Below are 13,987 nucleotides of genomic sequence, written 5' to 3'. Positions count from 1 at the left end.
TATAGTGAGGTTTGGTTGTTGCTTGGTTGGTTGTTGTCTTGTCTTGTTGGTTGTTTTGTTGAGTGGTTTGAAACCTTTTTCTATTTAAGTAGCAATTATTTAACTCAGGCATGTTTAGATTGCTGGGCTTTGTTATTTTAGTTTGGCTATAGTCGCCGGTAGTCCTGTTTTCCGGGTTTTCTTTTTTGGTTTAACAGTTAGTTTTGGTTGAGGTAGCTTAGCCAGGGTGGGGCCTGGTCCGATGGCCCATGGAGCGGTTAGCCAGGTTCTTAACCCCTCTTTTCCTTATTTTGGCCGGCGCCTGTAGCCTTTTTGGTTTGTTGATTTATGTTTTGACTCATTAATGTTTTATTTACAATAAACTTGCCAACTCGAACCCTTTTGTCTGTGTCCTTTTGTATATGTTATTGGTCTCCCTTCATCAAGCCACATTTTCTTGAGGAGACCGTAACATATATGGGGGCTTGTCCAAAAATAAAATAGGCTTTGTTTAAGCACTTGGGTATTGATATTTTGCTTATCAGTACAGATTAGTGGCTTTTGCGTGTGATTTTTGGTAAACTGTGTCAGTTGTAGTTCTGGTTTTGATATCTTTCTTTAAACTGGAGAGTTTTGGTAACCACTCTTCTGATACTTTGCTTGTTTACCTTTTGTTATGCACGCTTTGCCTACCTTGTGAGACCTTTTGCTCTGTGTGGTTTCATATCTTTTGTATACTTGTGTATTTATGGACACAGGTTTTGTGTTTTTCTGGAGTTTTTTTTGTGTGTGTGTGTGCTTTATGCAATCTCTGCTCTCACTAGGGTTTTGTATGTGTTTCCCATTGCATACTGGCTAAATTATCTTTGATTGGCGGCATTTGAAGACTTGTTCTTACTTGCGAAACTTTTTTCTTATTGAAATGGAGTTTAATATTGATGAGTTTGTGGCTCATCCAAGCCTTGAAGTGTTAAACCGTTGTAAAAAAGAACATTTGTTTACAATTGCAGATCGTTTTGATGTTACGGTTTCGAAACAGAGTAAGAAGCACGTGCTAAAGGCTGATATACTTGCCTCTCTGTTTGAAAAGGGGGCGTTGGAATCCGACCCAGCTGTTTCAGCCCCAGGTACATCTACTATCCAGCCTGTGTCGGAGGACTTACTTCGCCTTAAAGAACTAGAGCTCGAAATGCGCCGCTTAGAGATAAAGGAAAAAGAATTGGATATTGAAAAGGAAATAAAAGAGAAAACTTTGAAATTTGAATTTGAGTTTCGCAAAATGGAGTTTGATTTAAAGCAATCAGCCTTTATGACCTCTTCTCCTGGTTTAGACAGAGTTGACTTTGATTTGAATAAATGTATTCGTTTAGTCCCTCAATTTAACGACAGAGATGTTGATCGTTATTTTGTGATGTTTGAACGTGTTGCCAATACGCTTAAATGGCCTAAGAATGTGTGGACCCTGCTATTGCAATCAGTATTTACGGGTAAGGCTCAGGATGCTTACACTTCCTTGTCTCCTGACGATTGTCCCGATTACGATAAAGTGAAATGTGCTGTGCTGCGTGCTTATGAGCTTGTGCCGGAGGCTTACCGTCAAAAATTTCGTGGGCTTAAGAAAGAAGAAAGTCAAACTTACTGTGAATTTGGTCGGGTGAAAGAGTCTCTGTTTGACCGCTGGTGTCAATCACAACGCGTAAATGATATTCAGAAAATGAGGGAATTGATTCTTTTGGAAGAATTCAGAAATTGTCTTCCCGAGCGTATTGTCACTTATGTAAATGAACAAAAAGCAACCACAATCTCCGATGCGGCTGTGCTCGCGGATGAGTACGTCCTTACTCATAGGGCTAACTTTGGAAAGTTGACTTCGCCCTCTGAACGTGGGGATTGCGCAGCTGAATCTTTTACCTCTCAGGTTAAACAGAACTCGCAGGGAGAGCCTAAAAGCTGTAACAAAGAACCTGTCGATGTTAGGAATGAAATTGTATGTTTCTATTGTAAGAAGCGGGGCCACACAATGAACCAGTGTTTTGCTTTGAATAAAAGGAACACGTCAAAAGTGGTCAATCTGATGGAAGCAGAGGTTTTATCCTGCGAACAGCATTTAACCAGTCCAGAGAATGCTAAGCCTGACCTTAACGTGTACGCTCCCTTCATTATGAAAGGTTTGGTCTCAGTAACTAATGCAGGGCCGAAGGTCTCTATTAACATCTTGAGAGATAGTGCTGCTTCACAATCTGTTCTTCTACAGGGAGTTTTACCACTATCAGAAAAATCAACCACTAGCTCCAGTGCATTAGTTAGGGGGTTTGGAATGCAGTTTGTGTCGCTTCCGCTCCATAGCATATATCTGGAGTCAGCACTAGTTAAGGGAAAGGTAGTAGTGGGTGTAGCACCTCAATTTCCCATAACTGGGGTGTCCCTTATTTTGGGTAATGACTTGGCAGGAGGTAAAGTTCTTTTAAATCCTGAGGTTGTTGCCGTTCCTATTTCAGAGCACCCAGAGGAGTTGGAGCAGAAATTCCCTGACGTGTTTCCAGTTTGTGTTGTCACACGAGCTATGTCTGAAAAACGAGGAAAACAGGACTCTAGTAATGGTTGCAATATAGATCTAGCTGACAGCTTTATGATGGATGTTGATGTTGTAACCCCTTCATTGAGAGCCTCCCCTGTTCCTCCACACTCTGTGGTTGCTCCTGCGGCCCCGGTTGACGAACCGCTTGCGGACGAGGACCTTACCATTAAAGTTTGTATGTCTCGTGAGCATCTTATTTCTGAACAAAAGAACGACTCGACACTTTCTGTTATTTTTGATGCCGTTGTGTCTGAGTCTGAAGCTGAACAGTTGTCAACCTGTTATTTTGTAAAACATGGGATGCTGGTGCGTAAGTGGACACCGCCGCATGCATCCATAGATGATGATTGGAGTGCTCTGACACAGATCGTGATTCCTAAAGCGTACCGGAAGGAGGTTTTAACGTTGGCACATGATAATCCGCTTGCTGGTCACTTAGGAGTGAATAAAACCTATGACCGCATTTTGCGGTGGTTCTTCTGGCCTGGATTAAAACGCGATGTGCGGCAACATTGTAAAACATGCCATGTGTGTCAAGTTTGTGGCAAACCCAATCAGACTATTCCGAGGTACCCATTGTATCCGATTCCGGTTGTTGGTGAACCGTTTGAACGTGTCATAGTGGACTGTGTTGGGCCTTTTCCACGCACAAAAGCTGGTAATAAGTTTCTTTTGACAATTATGTGCTCGACGACCCGTTTTCCTGAGGCTATCCCCATGCGCAAAATTACTGCTCCGGCTGTAGCAAAAGCACTGGTGAAATTCTTCTCTTTGTTTGGAGTACCTAGAGTGATTCAAACTGATCAGGGCTCCAATTTCATGTCACGAGTTTTTGCACAAGTCTTGAAACAACTCGATATTGTCCACCATTATTCGAGCGCATACCATCCGGAAAGCCAAGGAGCTTTGGAGCGTTTCCATTCCACGTTGAAGAGTATGCTTCGTACGTATTGTCTCGAAGCTAATAAGGACTGGGATGAGGGCGTTCATCTCCTTCTCTTTGCAGTTCGTGAGGTCGCGCAGGAGTCTTTGGGGTTTAGTCCAGCTGATCTGGTCTTTGCGCACACTGTGCGGGGTCCTCTAAAACTTTTGCGAGACAAGTGGTTGGGTGGTAGCGATCCGCAAAATCTTTGCGATTATGTTTCTAATTTTCGCTTTAAGCTTCACCGTGCATGTGAGTTAGCAAAACAAAACATGTCTACTGCACAACAAAAGATGAAGTTGTGGTTTGATAAAGACGCCAAAGGCAGATGCTTCAGGCCCGGTGATAAAGTGTTGATACTGCTTCCTGTCCCCGGTTCAGCTTTGCAAGCCTGTTACAGCGGTCCCTACGTCATTAAGGAAAAAAAAAGTGACCGGGATTACATCGTTGCAACCCCAGATCGCAAACGACGTAGCAGATTGTGTCACATTAACATGCTAAAACCTTACTTTGACAGGGAGTCTTCTCACCCGACTCCTGTCGGCGACGTTTGTGACAGCATGTTGGTAATGTCTAGTGCTGAAGCTACGAGTAGGGCCCAGGTGACAGAGGTGCTGTCCGGTTCTGAAATTCCAGAGGCGCTGCCTGCGGGGGCTGCATCTGACCTCGAGGAAGTTGTTGGGCCGTCTCTTGCTGTTGTGCAGGGTCGGCTAAAAAATTCTGAAATATTATCCAAACTTGATGAATGCTTTGGACATCTTACTGAGACTCAATGTGAGGATGTGGTTCAGTTAATAAAGTCTAATATCTCCTTATTTTCTGATGTACCGAAAAAGACTAACATTCTTGAGCACGATATTGATGTAGGAGATTCTTCTCCAATTAAGCAGCACGCTTACAGAGTAAATCCAGATAAACGTGCTCGGTTACAAAAACAGGTTGATTACATGCTGGAGAATGGCATTGCAGAAAGGAGCTCCAGCTCATGGAGTTCGCCTTGTCTCTTGGCCATGAAATCTGATGCCTCTGACCGTTTTTGTACTGACTTTCGCAAAGTCAACAGTGTCACTAAGCCTGATTGCTATCCACTGCTTCGAATTGAAGATTGTGTGGATCACGTTGGTAGTGCTAACTATGTGACCAAACTGGATCTTTTAAAAGGTTATTGGCAGGTGCCTTTAACCTCTCGAGCAAAAGAAATCTCTGCATTTGTGACTCCAGATGCCTTTTTACAGTACACGGTTATGCCATTTGGCGTACGGAATGCCCCGGCAACCTTTCAGCGTCTGGTTAACATCATCTTGTGTGGTTTACCTGGTTGTGAGGCCTATCTAGATGACATTGTGGTGTACTCAAGTTCTTGGGAAGATCATGTCAAACAGCTTGGGGCAGTGTTTGCACGGCTAAAGGATGCCAATCTCACGCTTAACCTGGCGAAGTGTGAATTTGGTCAAGCAACTGTCACATATTTGGGGAAGGTTGTAGGTCAGGGGCAGGTAAAGCCGGTTGACACAAAGGTTGAGGCAATCATGTCTTTCCCTGCACCCATGTCCCGGCGCCAGCTTCGTCGATTCCTAGGCATGGCGGGTTACTATCGAAGTTTTTGTAGAAACTTCTCCGCTATTGCCGCTCCGCTCACTGACCTCCTTAGCCCTAAACGCCGATTCCACTGGTCAGATGATTGTCAACACGCATTTGACTGCGTGAAAGCGTTGTTATCCCATGCCCCCGTCTTGGCTGCCCCTGCATTTGATCGTCCTTTTAAACTTGCTGTTGATGCCAGTGAGGCGGGAGCCGGTGCTGTCCTCCTTCAGGATGACGATGGGGGTCTTGAACACCCAGTCTCTTACTTCTCAAGGAAGTTTAACACTCACCAGCGTGTTTACTCCACAATTGAGAAAGAGGCTCTCGCACTAGTGTTGGCTTTAAATCACTTTGAAGTATACGTCGGTTCATCCATTTGTCCCATTATCGTATACACTGACCACAATCCTTTGGTTTTTATTAATCAAATGCGCAACTCTAATCAGAGAATTATGCGCTGGTCTCTTTTGTTGCAGTCATTCAATTTGGAGATAAGACATATTAAGGGGGTGAAAAATGTACTGGCTGATGCCTTATCTCGTTCATGTTGAATGTACATTTGGGCGAGCGTACATCCAACATCTTAGGGTGGGGGTGTTACGTGTTTCCTCTATGGCAGGTCTCCCTCCTTCCCCTTTCTGAGTGGCTGTAGCACACCTGATTGCTGTTGGCAATCAGTGTGAGGGAGATTACTTAGGATGGCAGGAGAGAGGAGCAGGCAGAGCAGAGTTGAGCACTGAGCCACACACACACACTGCAGGACAGAGGTATAGTGAGGTTTGGTTGTTGCTTGGTTGGTTGTTGTCTTGTCTTGTTGGTTGTTTTGTTGAGTGGTTTGAAACCTTTTTCTATTTAAGTAGCAATTATTTAACTCAGGCATGTTTAGATTGCTGGGCTTTGTTATTTTAGTTTGGCTATAGTCGCCGGTAGTCCTGTTTTCCGGGTTTTCTTTTTTGGTTTAACAGTTAGTTTTGGTTGAGGTAGCTTAGCCAGGGTGGGGCCTGGTCCGATGGCCCATGGAGCGGTTAGCCAGGTTCTTAACCCCTCTTTTCCTTATTTTGGCCGGCGCCTGTAGCCTTTTTGGTTTGTTGATTTATGTTTTGACTCATTAATGTTTTATTTACAATAAACTTGCCAACTCGAACCCTTTTGTCTGTGTCCTTTTGTATATGTTGTAGGGAACTAAACCCCCAAGTTGACCTGACTTAGAACACCGGCTTCACCAGTCCGTGGAGTCAGAGAGTCTACCTCTTGCTGTGAAATGCAAACGTGCCCCAAGGGGGGCCTTCCCCCCTTCCTGCCGAACAGAAAGATAGAAGGATCCCAGACCAGTCGTCTCCTGTTATCATCTCCCTGCTACATTACGATCAAAAGAAGAACATCTCTCCTTCCCCCTTTTTCAAACAGATACCTCTGGATGCTGTAACATCAAAGAACTGTCCCAATGACCCCTTTGACCCCCTGCAGATGTTGTCACCTCCCGAACCCAAACCAATGGTTACACAGGACAATGGAATAACCCCAGTTCTCCTGCTCAAATGAGAACAAAGGACATGTGCTGGACTGAAAAGTTACAAATGAAAACATTTTTTTGAATGATTTCTACTATAATTGAAATTGCAAATGTGTCTGCACTCGTGTCGTGTAATTTAACAACAACAGAATGCTATTTTAAAGTGTTTATCATTTAAAAGTGCTTAAAAAATACCAGAAAAACATCACAAAAGTTAGTTTGAGGTATTTACTGCAACCGTATAGTTAAGAGGAGGCATAACATGATTTTTGACATTTATGTTATGAGTAAGTACAGGTAAAATGCATTAATTAGTTCCTAAAGTGATTCGAGGCTATTTCCTAGTCGTGTTTGGTATCAAACTCTTTCGTAATACATGATATTTCAGGATATGATGTTGAAAAGATGTTTTGAAATATGTGGAATTAATTATTAGGCATTCTTTTATGTTTAGAATCATCCCTTGTTGTCTGTCTCTGTCTTACACTTACACACACCCAAGACACACCCACAAGCTGAAAGCAGAGACATTGACCAATCACCGACATGATCACAGAATAATCAACGAAGACGCCTCCTCCAAAAGGCGTCGCCAAACGCCCTTTAAAAAAAGACGCGCGACCAGAAACAACAGTTTTGGACGCGGGCGTTCATGCTCACCCGTCTTCCCTCATGTTTCCAGTCTTTCATTTCATTTTTATTTTTAGTTGAAACAGTTAGATTTTGTAATCAACAGCTGCTTGGTTCGGATGAATTCCGCACCCAGTGACGTGCGTAACAGCCGTAAGGAAGCCCGGCCCGCGACCCTTGGGGGTTAGCCAAGAGCCATTCTCTAAGCCAGCTGCGAAGGCCTAACCGCCCGGATCGGCTGAAGGGGCTAAATTCTGTGGAACCGAAACAGAACCAACGGTGGCACGTCCTGCTACATTGCTTCAACAGCACCTCCAGGTCCAGCCTGACCTCACCTCCAAGGTACAAGAATGAACTTTCATCAGCAACTTCATTCACAATAGATCACATACATATTTCCATAACTACAAACTTACACGCATTAACAACATGCTGCACACACAGTACATCTCATTCATGTTTGTTCGTCTCCCCCTTGTCCGTCCTCCTCTCTTTGTTATGAGCTCTCTTTATTTTATTCTTTGATTTTATGATCTTATTATTGAATATGTATCCTGCATTTTTATTCAATATTTAGTAGACTAGCATCCTCCTAGATTAGTGATTTCACTTTATTACATATAATCCTCACTCTTATTAGTCTAGAAATGCATTTTATCATGATTTAATTATCCCATTTCAATTGATATTTTGACTGTGTTAATTGTTGACTTTTGAATAAAAGGTTAAACATAATCTTTGATTCCTCTGATTCATTAAAGCTGTGATGATGGTGTAGATGTCTGGTAGAATTCACTTTTCCCTGGTTTCACATTGATGAGTTTAGTCTAAAAACTTAGACATATTTCTCCTGTTAAAAGGAGTGGCACCCCGCAAATTTGAAGTAATATTAATAATCATAATTAATATTCTTAGTTATATAACCCATTGATAATAACTCATCTCATCTTCCTACATTATTTCTGACACCTCCAGATGGGACTAGCTGAAGCCATAAACACAGCGTTAATGAATAATCATTGGAATCAAAAGCCGGTCTAAAAACTGAACACTCGTGTTGCCAGATTGGTTCGGAAGCCGCCGAGCCCCGACCAATGTTGTATTCTAAGCAAAGCCGCCGCGCTAATGCTTAGAAACTGAATAAATAAGACCGCCGTGTCTCTGTGTTTAAAGCGCTAAAGTTATGAAAGGCCGCCGCGCCAAAAGAAAAAGTTAAAATTAATCACTGCGCCGTCAGTGACTGTGACGTCAGAGGTAAACAGTAAGTTGCCAGAACCGGGAAAACCCCGTATAAAAGGAAAAAAGACAGTGCAAACTAGGACTTTGCTACCCCGAAGAGCTCTGAAACTCTGGTATCTACCGACGCAAACAAAGAGTAAGTCGTCTGAATCTTCCGTTCCTTAAAACGGACAAGCTATCGTTGTATTAGCTCATGTTAGCTCATTGTGGTTGGAACACGTGGGTAACGCTCCGGAAACCGGAAGCAAATGTGTCAAGCCACCGCTCATACACAAAGACAGGCCTTCCTGTCCCTTTTTGAGACGCGACTGCCCCTCGTGGCGAGCTCGCGAATAACAGGCTAACGAGAGCCTCAGCATAGCAGCAGCAGCCTGCTACTAAGCGGTTAGCATCAAGCTAACCTATCGTGCCCAGTGAGACTTTAAACACATCTAAGTTACAGCGTGTCTTTAGACACGTTTTGCTTGACAACTGTGCAGCGATACAGCTGTCTGTACCGTCACTTTGCTGAAATCGTGTGGTTTTAAATGTGCTCGATCTGATTTTGTCATCTCTCAGAAAAGCACGCACGCGCACACACACACAAGTCTCATAACTAAACAGAAGTTGAGCCATTAAAAAGTAATCTTATTTAAACTAAGGTAACTCATTTAAATACAATTGACGGACTAAAATCAAGGTTTAACAAGACTTAAACCAATTTGGAAAAATTAATTAAACTAAAACAGTTTAAATAATTAAATTAATGATTAAAGTAAAATACACATTTTACTAAATGATTAATCCAGTGTGATTAAAATTAAATCAATTTGATTAAAAACAATTAAATTGAATAGGAAGTTAATTAAAAGAAAGCAACTAATTTAAGAAGGATTTATTAATTAAAATAAGTTTAATAAAAGTTAAACCAGTTTTAATTAAGGTAATTAAATTCAACACAACCGAATTTAAACACAAACCATTCTTAAAAATCAACCTAAAGGAAATTACAACTGAAATAAAAACTGATAAATTAAAACAGAAGTTAATTAATTAAAAATAACATTTATTGATTACAATAAATTCAATAGGATTTGAATTTAATTTCAATAAAAACATTTTTTCCAATTGATTAAAAACACCTGATTAATCTAAGGAAACCGAATCAAGGTAAAGCTAATTTAAACGAAAGTTTAAATTAATTGAGGAAAAACATTTATTGATTAAAATAAATTCAATAAGATTTGAATTTAATTTCAATAAAAACATTTTTTTTAATTGATTAAAAATACCTGTTGATTAATTCAACGAAATTGAATTAAAGTAAAGTTAATTTAAATAAAAGTCTTAAATCAGTAAGAACAAGTCTTAAATGAGTAAGAACAATTGTTTAAATTAAACAAACCACACCAAACTTTTCAAGTTTACCACTCAGTTTTTATTTACCAAACAGTGAATTGCTAAGAACAAACAAAATAAGATAAAACAATTTACTACCATTGTAATTTTTAAACTTTGTTTGAAAAATTATTTGAAATTTTGAAATTCTTTAGAGTTCTTTGTACGATTTTGACCCACAACAAATCAACATGTCGGTCTCCTCTGAGGACCATCCAGCCGAGAACTTAGAATTTCTCCTCACAGAAATCTTAGGGGACGGAAAATCCACAATTGATGCCAAAATCCGAGAATCTCCCCCTCAAGAATTAGGAGACCTTGTGGCCGATTGCGTCACTGCAGCCGTTTACAAAAAACTGAAGGATAAAGAGCTGGTTAAACAGCTTGGCTGTGTAATATCAGCATTCTCCGCCCAGTTAAAATACGAACAGAATCGGGTTAAAACCCTCGAGAGCGAACGCGACGCTCAACTCAAAGCCATCGAGGAACGCGAAGCACGCTGCGCGAACCTCACGGCCCAGTATGAAGAGACACGTGAAGAAAATGGACTGCTCCAAATGCGCGTGAGTTACCTAGAAGAAGCGGAAGATCAAGTTAATCAATTAATCACTGAGAATAAAGAATTAGAAAAATCCAAAGTGCTACTCGGAGACAAAATACGCGTTCTCGAACATGAGTTCGACACCACAACCCGGGAATTAGACGCCCAAATACACGAGTCAAATGATGGGAAGAAACTCCTCCTTGAGGCAGAAGGGGCGATCAAAGCCTCAAAAGCCAAAACTAAACTGCTTTCTAAAGAATTAGACGCAGAACGAGAGAGGGCTAATGACTTATTACAACAAGTAGCTGACGGTAAAGTAGCTACTGCTAAGGTTCAACGACAATTGAACCTCACCAGGAGAGAGCTCCTAGACGCAAGACGTGAGCTCGGACACGCTCTCTCATCATTGTCAATGTCGGAGGCCGATGGCGATCCTGACTCCGACGGTGAAGACGCAACTCGACAAGCCCTGCGCACCACCGACCCACCGGTACGTCCGCGTCGCTTAAGGAGACCCCGGGATGCCTCCGCGGACCCTCCTATTGACGGCGGACCGACGCCCGCCCAGCAACCTAATAGCAATCGACCGTCCAACCGCGACCTGGATAAAATCGCCAGAAACATTCCGAGATTCGAACCAAAGTTCGACGAACCCCAAAATGCTAGAGCATTTTTGAGAGACATTGATTTTTATCTAAAAAGTTATCCAATGGCTAATGTTGAAGATAAAATTTACCTAATCAAAGCAACCTCGAGCAGGCTTGTTAATGATTTCATTGAACGTCAACTACCTCAGATCAGAAATGATTACACGACACTGTGCCGCCTCCTGGTGGATGAATTTTCTGACGCACTTCACCAAACAGGTTTCGACTATGCCCACACCGTTAAACAGGGGAAAAACGAATCACCCCAACAATATTACCACACCTTGCTACAGGCATACTTTGGTAATCGCAACGACCCAGGTATGGAGGAAGAAGAGCAGTTCAAAACACTGTTCCTCAGAAACCTTCACCACAGCACGAGCACCCATCTCGGCGTCGCGGCAGATCCCTATACCATGTCTAGTAAGAAACTTCGCGATCTTGCAATCAGAGGCTTCCTCTTGTACAAACAAAATTCGGCAAAATCCACACCTCGCGAAATGTTCCCGATAAAGAATAACTCTCACTCGCTGCAATTGGAAGGCACAAAAAGGACACCCGACAGTCCTCAAATGCCTCCACCGCAAGCACCACAGACCCCTCCGTGGTACAACCAGCAACCGTACCATGGAATAAAGCCAAAACAATACCAAGATAACACCGATTATCGAGATTATGCGCCAAAACAAAACTTTCGGCACCAAAATTCTCGCCCTAACTCACACCACCAAGATCGCCGACCGCGACCACCGTGGTATGATTACAGCCGTTCTGACCAGTGGAAAAGACACGACAACGACCGCCGAACACCTCCACCCAGAAACGAACACTCAAAACCTTGGTATCACAAAAACAATCAAAGGTCATACGACCAGCAGCCAAACAGATCAAGATCAAATGATGAATCTAATGAAATAGAAAGTTTAGAAATTAGGTTATCTAACCAAATCACTAAAGAAATGGCATCCATCAAGAAAATGTTCGAACAGATGATAGACGATAAAATCAATAGAAAGCAAAAACAATCAAAATGCAAAGATGACGATGATTCGCCTAGTGCTGTCTTGCTGGTGCAAACACATGCACCAAACCACCATTTTTCCAATGGACACCAGTCCATTAAGGGTGAACCACCAATTCACCAATTCGTGTGCGACCTCTACGAAAGAGGAATTGCCCGAAAGTTTTATATATCAGCCACTTTTGAAGGTGTGCTTACCAATGAAGCCTTACTTGACACAGGAGCAGACATATCCCTCATGTCCGCCCAACTGTTCAATGAGCTGCGCAGCCTAGCCAAGGAGACCAACCTATGGTTGATACTCCAAGACTGCCACATTGACATTGAACCTTATGGCGACAACGCCACGGTTATCACGAAGAAGGCTCTCGTACAAGTCACCATAGGGCACCTGACCCTGGTGCACCCGTTTTACATCTCAGACCACAACCAGATTCCTCTTCTCATAGGTATCGATCTGCTCAACCGATTTGAGCCCCTGATCGACTTTCAAAATCGGAAAATCTGGGCCCAAGTCAGGCAGCCACTGCCGCTGCAGCATGACTCACTCGACGGAGTTCAGTGCTACCAACTGAACCACCCTCAGGCTCTAAAGGAGACCCCCAGCCGGTCTCCGGCCCAAATGCGTCCGGCTACTAAAACCGTAGACCGTACTCTAACGACCAAAAGTACCTCCCTGTGCGCGTTACCCAACAACCCCCTCGCTACCGATGGTCTTGCGTTTCAGAACCGACACATCAACGATGCTCTCGCCAAACAAAGGGCGCTATCAAGGACACCCTGGTCCTTTGACCCCACCCAGCTCGCTGAGCCCCACCCGTTGTCAGTGAATGCTATTACGCGCTCTCGTGCGGCTGCCGAAACCATCGCCCCATCGTCTTCGCAGGTCATCGCACCGGTAAAACCCGCTTTCACCGACAATGACCCAATAACGTTACAAGTCTCCTCGGACTTTGCCTCCACACCCAGCCATCTGTTCGCTGCCCGGCGCTCATTACAGACAGTCAAGGGCACCTTGGTCCATGTTTCTGCAGACTCCCAAACGCATGCGTTCGTTGCCCCACAGAACCAAAGGGGGGTGATATTGGCACATGCCCATGACATGCCCTACGCCAGACACAGAGGAGTCAAAGTCAAAACCAAGCTAACACCGCTACCGCTTACACCACCCACCAATACACGACCGATCTTGAGAACCACCTCCGAGCTACGTTCGCGTTTGCTCAAAAACACCTCAAAGAGAGCGCGAAGGGCCGTAAAACCTACTACGACCAAAAAGCCTCACAAGAGGAACTACAGGTGGGAGACCGCGTCTGGTATTATAGCGTTGCTCCGCCCGCCGGCAAAACCAATCATCATGCAACCAAACTGAAAAAATAAATAAATAAATAGAAGAAATTTCTTCCCAAATGAACAGGACCCTACCTGGTCACCGATAAACTGTCTCCAGTGGTGTACCAAATAAAGATTCCGAGCACAAAAACCGAATCAAAGCTCAAATGGGTCCACCGAAAACCAAATTAAGCTATACAGAACACTAAAATCAACAGACAAGCCATCAACCGCGAGCTGAATAAACCCTACGAACCGAGAGATAGCATTCCTAATGAACCTACCAGTCGTCACGTTCAATAACATCTACCACCTCAAGGACGACATAAACTCAGACCTAGGAACTAGAATCCACTACGCTATCTGGTCCCACCGAGGACACACCCGAGGGTCAGGACTTAACCGTGCTGGTTGATCCGTAAACTTCCAATCAGCCATCCCATTGATCAGGCCCCAAACATTAGCATATCTAACACCCTGCTACCGAGACCACAACGCGTCTCATTATATAGGCACAGGCCAAATTTAGCCAGAGCAAAAGAAAGCCCTTCTTTTGCTCTCATTTAGTTTAAGATCCCTTAGGGACTTCTTTTGTGTGTTTAGATGTGATTCTTTTATACC

General features: G+C 43.2%; 1 protein-coding gene and 2 long non-coding RNA genes across 3 annotated transcripts in view; all 3 read left to right on the top strand.

The window, feature by feature from the left end:
- Positions 1-6,619, top strand: part of LOC114459591 (uncharacterized) — a 16,895-nt gene extending 10,276 nt beyond the window's left edge. The window contains exon 3 of the long non-coding RNA XR_003673428.1: positions 6,471-6,619. This is a non-coding gene — a long non-coding RNA (uncharacterized LOC114459591). The remainder of the gene's footprint in view (positions 1-6,470) is intronic.
- LOC114459559 (NACHT, LRR and PYD domains-containing protein 3-like) overlaps positions 1-13,987 on the top strand; it is a 629,510-nt gene that overhangs the window by 411,048 nt on the left and 204,475 nt on the right. The window lies entirely within an intron of this gene.
- Positions 1-13,987, top strand: part of LOC114459576 (uncharacterized) — a 264,387-nt gene that overhangs the window by 212,487 nt on the left and 37,913 nt on the right. The window lies entirely within an intron of this gene.

The sequence above is a fragment of the Gouania willdenowi genome, unplaced genomic scaffold (assembly GCF_900634775.1).
Source record: "Gouania willdenowi unplaced genomic scaffold, fGouWil2.1 scaffold_32_arrow_ctg1, whole genome shotgun sequence".
NCBI lineage: Eukaryota > Metazoa > Chordata > Actinopteri > Blenniiformes > Gobiesocidae > Gouania > Gouania willdenowi.
This window is presented reverse-complemented; position numbering and strand designations above follow the sequence as displayed.